At 43.4% G+C, this 6,498-nt stretch overlaps 1 long non-coding RNA gene across 1 annotated transcript in view; it reads left to right on the forward strand.

Moving 5' to 3' along the window:
• The window catches only part of LOC115273415, a 7,085-nt gene extending 5,856 nt beyond the window's left edge, over window positions 1-1,229 (forward strand). Inside the window, exons 2-3 of the long non-coding RNA XR_003900799.1 lie at window positions 722-778; window positions 1,109-1,229. This is a non-coding gene — a long non-coding RNA (uncharacterized LOC115273415). The remainder of the gene's footprint in view (window positions 1-721; window positions 779-1,108) is intronic.
• The last annotated feature ends 5,269 nt before the right edge of the window (window positions 1,230-6,498 follow it).

Consider the following 6,498-nt stretch of genomic DNA (forward strand, 5'->3'; position numbering starts at 1 on the left):
CTCTCTGGAAAACAGTGTGGAGGTTCCTCAAAAAACTATCCATAGAACTCCCCTATGACCCAGCCATAGCATTGCTAGGGATTTACCCAAGGGATAAAGAAGTGCTGATGCATAGGGGCACATGTACCCAATGTTCATAGCAGCACTTTCAACAATAGCCAAATCATGGAAAGTGCCTAAATGTCCATCACCTGATGAATGGATCAAGAAGATGTGGTTTATATACACAATGGAGTACTACATGGCAATGAGAAAGAATGAAATCTGGCCATTTGTAGGAAAGTGGATGGACCTCGAGGGTATCATGCTAAGTGAAATAAGTCAGGCAGAGGACAGAAACCATATGTTTTCAGTCATAGGTCTAACAGGAGAACAGGAGAAACCTAATGGAGGACCAGGGGGAGGGGAAGAGGGAAAGAGAGTTAGGGAGAGAGAAAGGGACGCAAAACTTGAGAGACTATTGAATATGGAAAACAAACTGAGAGTTGAAGGGGAAGAGGGAGGGGGGAAAAGAGGTGGTGGTGATGGAGGAGGGCACTTGTGGGGAAGAGCACTGGGTGTTGTATGGAAACCAATTTGACAATAAACTATTAAAAAAAAAGAAATACAATCTAAATTGCAACACAGTAGGTATATAGATACAGAGCAAACAAAAGTTAACATTTATTTATTCTAGCAAAGAATACATTCTGATAGTTTTTATTTACTTCATTTTTTTCAGTGCCATGTGGAACCTATGGAACTGTCCAGCAATAGAGAAGTGATTGAATTATTCATGGTATTTAATGTCCTATAATTTAAAAAGATGATGGAGATCTTTTTATATGGAACATAAAAATATCATAACAATATCTTATTAAGAGTAAAAAGCAGGGTGTGAATGAATATACATAATATTATCCTATTTGCTGAAAAACAGTTTGAAAGGAAACATATGCCACAGGCTTAGTATTTCCTTCTTTTCTTTTGTAATAGTTGCTGCATTTTCTGAGTGTTTACAATCAGGACATAAAGCTATACAGCTAACATTTATTGAGCGTTCACTATGCGTGCCAGGGCCTGGACTAAAAGCTTTACCTCTGTTACTGTTTCATTTAATCCCCTTCAGATCTGAGATGGTGTAACCATCCACTTTACAGAGTGGAAATGGAGGTTCAGAGACTCCAAGTAAATTGCCTGAGATTGGAGCGAATAAATGGATGGAGCTGGAACTCCAACCCACGTGTATCTCACAACAGAGTCTGTGCTTCGAATGTTAGGCTATGCTGCCTCATAGAGAGGAGAATGGAGAATGCATACCAGTTAGGATGGACTAGATATTATTGTGCGTAACAAATAGCCCAAAGTGCTAAAGGCTTATAATAAGGGAAGTATCTTCCTTGCTCATGCCACGTCTCCACCACCAGGGTCCTCCTGGGACTAGGAATAATGAGCACCCACCATAGGTAACTATCAGGAGCCATAAGAGATGGACAGAGAGGTGGCCAGATGCAGTTGTTCCCAAGTGTTGTGTTTGAGGCGGCATACTTCACTCCCACTCACATTTCACTGGGCAGAGCACATCACAGGGCTGTGTCCAGCTTACCTAGTCAGAGGGCAATGTGGCATTCTTTGTGGAGCCTAGTGAGGCCACCACATAGTGCTAGCCTGTCTGGGGGACTATGCAGGGCAAAGGAGGGACATGGGTCATTGGTAGGAGATGACAGCAGAACTCAGTCAAGATAGGTTTGCTTCAACCTTGACCAGGTGAAATTTGTCCCAGAGTTGCCCAAAAACAGCACTGGAAAAATTAAAGCAGTGAACTTCAGAAAAAGGAGTTTGGTCACATGTAATCAGCAAAAGGCTCAGAAACCAGTATGTGATCTTGGCTGAATCCCTAACTGCCACAGTTTCCCCGCTAGGGAGAGAATGAGGAGGGAGTATTGGGCATTGTTTTGTAAGCACATCACGAGTGCCTATGAGCCAGCATTTTTCTTTTAAATTAACATCAGTTATTCTCCTTCCTCCAAGTCCCTAAGTGAGTGCTCTGAATGTGGCCTGGGTAAGAAAACACTGACATCAGCATCCAAGGTGACCTTGTGCTGTGCTTTTATTCTGTGAATGAACCGGCACTAAATGCTGTCCCTCCATAATTCTCCCCAAGTCCCATCAGAGAAGATTCCAAGGCTAGATTCTCTGTACTGGTTCAGGGACCCTGGGTGACTCCTAATGCCCATTCAGCAACTAGGACACAGAGGTCAGAGGGGACACTCGTGTGGCCCCTGGTGACCATCTCTGCCTGACTTGCCCATGCCCTGCTGGAGGGTGGAGACCAGGGCCAGAGCTAGTGGGGTGGCTGGTGAAGGGGGAAAGGCCGAGGGCACCCCAGTGTGGTGATTCCACTTGCTTGCAAGACCATCCACCATCCTATGCATCTGCTGCCTCTGAATTCTGCTGCTGCTTCCAGGACCCAGCCTGCACCAGCACAGGTGAGTGAGGGATCTGTCTTTTGGGGACCCATGAGTCCTTCAGCTCTTTCCCAGGGTGCCCAGTCCTGCATTCCTTCCATGGGGCCCAGGACCTCTGTTTCCCCAGCCCTCCCCAGGGGCCCCCATTCACACACCCCTCCCAAGGCCCAGGAATCCCTTAGCCTCGTCAGGAACACAGAGCCCTCCCCACACTTTATAACCTCCTTCTACCATCTGCAGCCCTTCAGCTGCCGGCCTGTGGCCCTATGAGCTGATCCCTCACTCCATCCATCCACACCACAAGGCATGGCACCACAAGGGGCGATACTCAAGGATAGGAGAAAAATGGGCAGAGGGAGCTGAGCCTGAGGGTGGGGGAAGCACATATTGTCTTTTGTTCACCCACCCCAGGAATCACCCTTGAAGGGCCCCCTCTGCAGCTGCACAGAGCTGTTCACTTCTGAGGTGCACAGAAACACACATGTGCAGAGGAAGAAATAGCACAAGCACAGAGACACTCGGGGATGGAACCACCCACAGCCTCATCTGGGGACTCAGGTATGGGGCTCGTGGACAGACTCACACAGACCCACACAGCAGACATAGCCAGTGACATCCTGAAGGTAACACACACACACACACACACACACACACTCACTCACTCACTCACTCACTCACTCATTCACTCTCACTTCCAGGGCCACATGAATCAACCCCATAAAGCAAACTCTACACATACTAGACACACATACAGAAAACACACACACATACTCACAGGTATGACCAAGAATACACAAAGGGGCCTCAAATTCACTCATGCAACCAATACACACACAGACATGAAACAGATACGCACAGATACTCCCACAGAGACACATGTACCTGAGAGATATGGGTTATACAGTCACAGACACAGATTTGCACTGTGGATATAGGCTCATTCAGAGACAGACACAGATACACAGCAGTTCCATCAGTGTTGTTAATGCATGCACATTAGAAATTGTTGTATCTTTTTGGAGAATTGATTTATCTATCATTGAAGTAAGGTCAGTCATTATCCCTGACAATTTTCCTTACTCTGTTGTGTGTTTGGAGGATAATTTCACTGGCTACAGATGTTCTTATAGCAGTGTTTCTTTTAACACTTTAAATAGTCCATTCTTCTTGATTGCATGGTTTATGAAAAAAAGTCTCATGTATTTCTTATCCTGGTTCCTCTTGGGTGTTAATGCTCCCCACTCTCCTTACACCCCCAACCCTGCTCTAGATTTCCAAAGTTGTTTTAATTATCCATAGTTGAACATTACATATTAGGCATAGTTGGTGGTTTATTCTTGTTGTTTATTTTTGCTTATATTCACCATCTATTTTTGCATGTTGTCCATTTTTTTCATTATATTCATTATCATAGGAATGGAAGTGTTTTTAAGTTCCCAGACTGATCATTCCAATATCTCTGCCATAGGAAGTGTGATTCTAATGCTTGCTGTGTTCAAATTGTGGTTTTTACTTTCTATGACTAGTAAGTTGTGTTGAAGGGAAAATGTTATGTGCTGGTAAAGAAACTGAAGTAAATAGGACAGGAATGTGAGGTTTTTATATCTGTCTGGCTAGGGGTTAGCCTGAATGTTCTCGCAGGTGAGACAGGAAGGAGAGAGCCCTGGAGTCGAGTATTTCCCCCTCGCCTATATTGCTTAGTCTTTGGAAGGCAGCTATGCTCACCACTATACCACCAACGCACGCAATTGCTTAGTCTTTGGGAAAGCCCCACTTAGGTTGTTTCTCTCGAGGGAAGATCTTTTCTGGAAGAACAGAATACTTCGGAGTTTATTTCTAAATGAGTGTTTTCCCCTTCTCCCTGCCACTGTAGAAATCTTGCCTTCACAAAGAAACATAAATATTAAGAATTTGGTGAGTTCATATTCCTTTTCACCTCCCCTGCCCATGGGGCTGGGTGACAAGGGACAGGGAAGCTCAGAGGTTCCTAAGTGTCTTTTTGATAGCATGATGATTTTCCAATATCCTGGCAAGAGTTTAGGGCTGGCCTCAGCCCCCCACCAGCCTTTAAAACTTTAGAATGGGGAAATATGTTAAGGGTGTCAAAAGTGTGTCATGCCTAGATTAATTTATCAGGGATGACTGGTTTGCAGAGCACTTTGTGCTCTTTTTTGAAACATGAGCTGTCAATTTTTGTTGTTGGTTGAGCCATGTTTTGTTTTGTTTTGTTTTTCTCATTTGGCTTTTATTTCGTTGGTAGCAGTCTGGAAAAAAATCATAGCACCTGATGTGCTCTAACTGTATGAATTCAGCAGTCAATTCTGTGTAAGGTTTCAGAAGAGCTTTCTAGAGAATGAAAGAGGCGTATCTTAGCACAAAGGTTTTGCTCTTCGTGCTTCCCTTCCTCCCTCCATACTTCTTTCCTTCCTGTTTCTTTATTTCAGGATTTAAAAATAATCCTAGTTCTAAACTTCATTGTGGATTCTGGGTTAAAAAAAAGTGAGGGAAATGATAATTTGGTGCATTTTTTTAAATGCATTATCAATGGCCAAAATGGAATAGGTTGAATGTTAACTTACTGTAAACAGATTTTTGGTTTAAAAAAAAAAGCTATTTACATTGTGCTCTTTAACAGAAATTGTGAAGTAACATGACTTACATAGGAAATTTTAATTTTTTATTTTTAATCCTGATAATTATGCAAAATAAAGTTATAATTTCATTGATTATTATTTTGGTATTTATCAGGAACTATAGGTTTTTACTAATATGTTTCGACAGCAAACTTAAATTTTTCCCCCCTTTTAGATAAAGCCTCAAGAATATCAAGGTAAGAATTTAAGCTCTGGTATTCCTTGCAGTATTTTCTCAGTACTGATGTTTGATGTGGGTTTGTTTTTTAATGTTTATTTTGAGTGAGAGAGACAGAGTGCAAGTAGAGGAGGAACAGAGAGAGAGGGAGACACAGAGTCCAATGTGGGCTACAGCTGTCACACAGAGCCCAACAGGAGGGTAGAACCCACGAGCCATGAGATTATGACCTGAGCCAAAGTCGGACACTCAACCAACTCAGCCACCCAGGCGCCCCTTGATGTGCACTTTAATTCAACTAAAGATAAACATGGGGACTTCTGATATCTAATTGACTTGTTAACTCCTCAAAATTTCTCTTCCCTGTTTGGAGCCTAAGTGACAATGTGGAGGGAGTTGCCATCTCTGCAGATAAGAGATCAGAAGGAGGACCACATTACCAGAGTAGAGGGAATGAAATGAGTGTAATTTTACATAGAAATGGTTAGAAAACATGTGATTATAAGATCCTGCGATTTGGAGTGAGTACTTTGCCGTGACCTCGCTCTTGGTGAAATATAAGGATGTGAAAAAACTTTGAGTCTATCAAGAAGCCTAAGCTTAAGAAGCCAGATATTGGGGCGCCTAGGTGGCCCAGTTGGTTAAGCGTCCGGCTTCCGGTTTCGGCTCAGGTCATGATCTCACTGTTCGTGGGTTCAAGCCCCGCGTCAGGCTCTGTGCTGACAGCTAGCTCAGAGCCTGGAGCCTGCTTCAGATTCTGTGTCTCCCTCTCTCTCTGCCCTTTCCCTGCTCACACTGTCTCTCTCTGTCTCTCAAAAATAAATAAAAAAACATTTAAAAAATAATTTTTTTAAGCCAGATATTGCCAGGCAGGGTATGTGTCACAAGGCCTAAATCATGGTTTTGAGTCTTATGTGGACAGAGCTGTTCATGCCAGAGGAGAATGAGTGGAAATGAATTTGTTGCAAATGGGAGTAATGTATTCTGCACAGGCTCCATAGACTGTGGTGATTCTGTGGTGCTATCTCTTAAGAGCCAAGTGGCTGCCTGACACCTAGCAAGCCCTCAAAGGCTGGTGTTCATCACTGTGAATGCAGCAGTGGTGGCGGTGAGAAGAGTAAATTCAGGACATGAGAGCTCTCACACTGGGCCAACAGAAGAGAAGTTTGCACTTTGTGGTCAGATGAGAGAATTAATGCCTATTAGAGGAGTCTGTTTTAGAGTTTACATGTGTTACCCA

This window comes from Suricata suricatta, chromosome 12 (assembly GCF_006229205.1).
Source record: "Suricata suricatta isolate VVHF042 chromosome 12, meerkat_22Aug2017_6uvM2_HiC, whole genome shotgun sequence".
NCBI lineage: Eukaryota > Metazoa > Chordata > Mammalia > Carnivora > Herpestidae > Suricata > Suricata suricatta.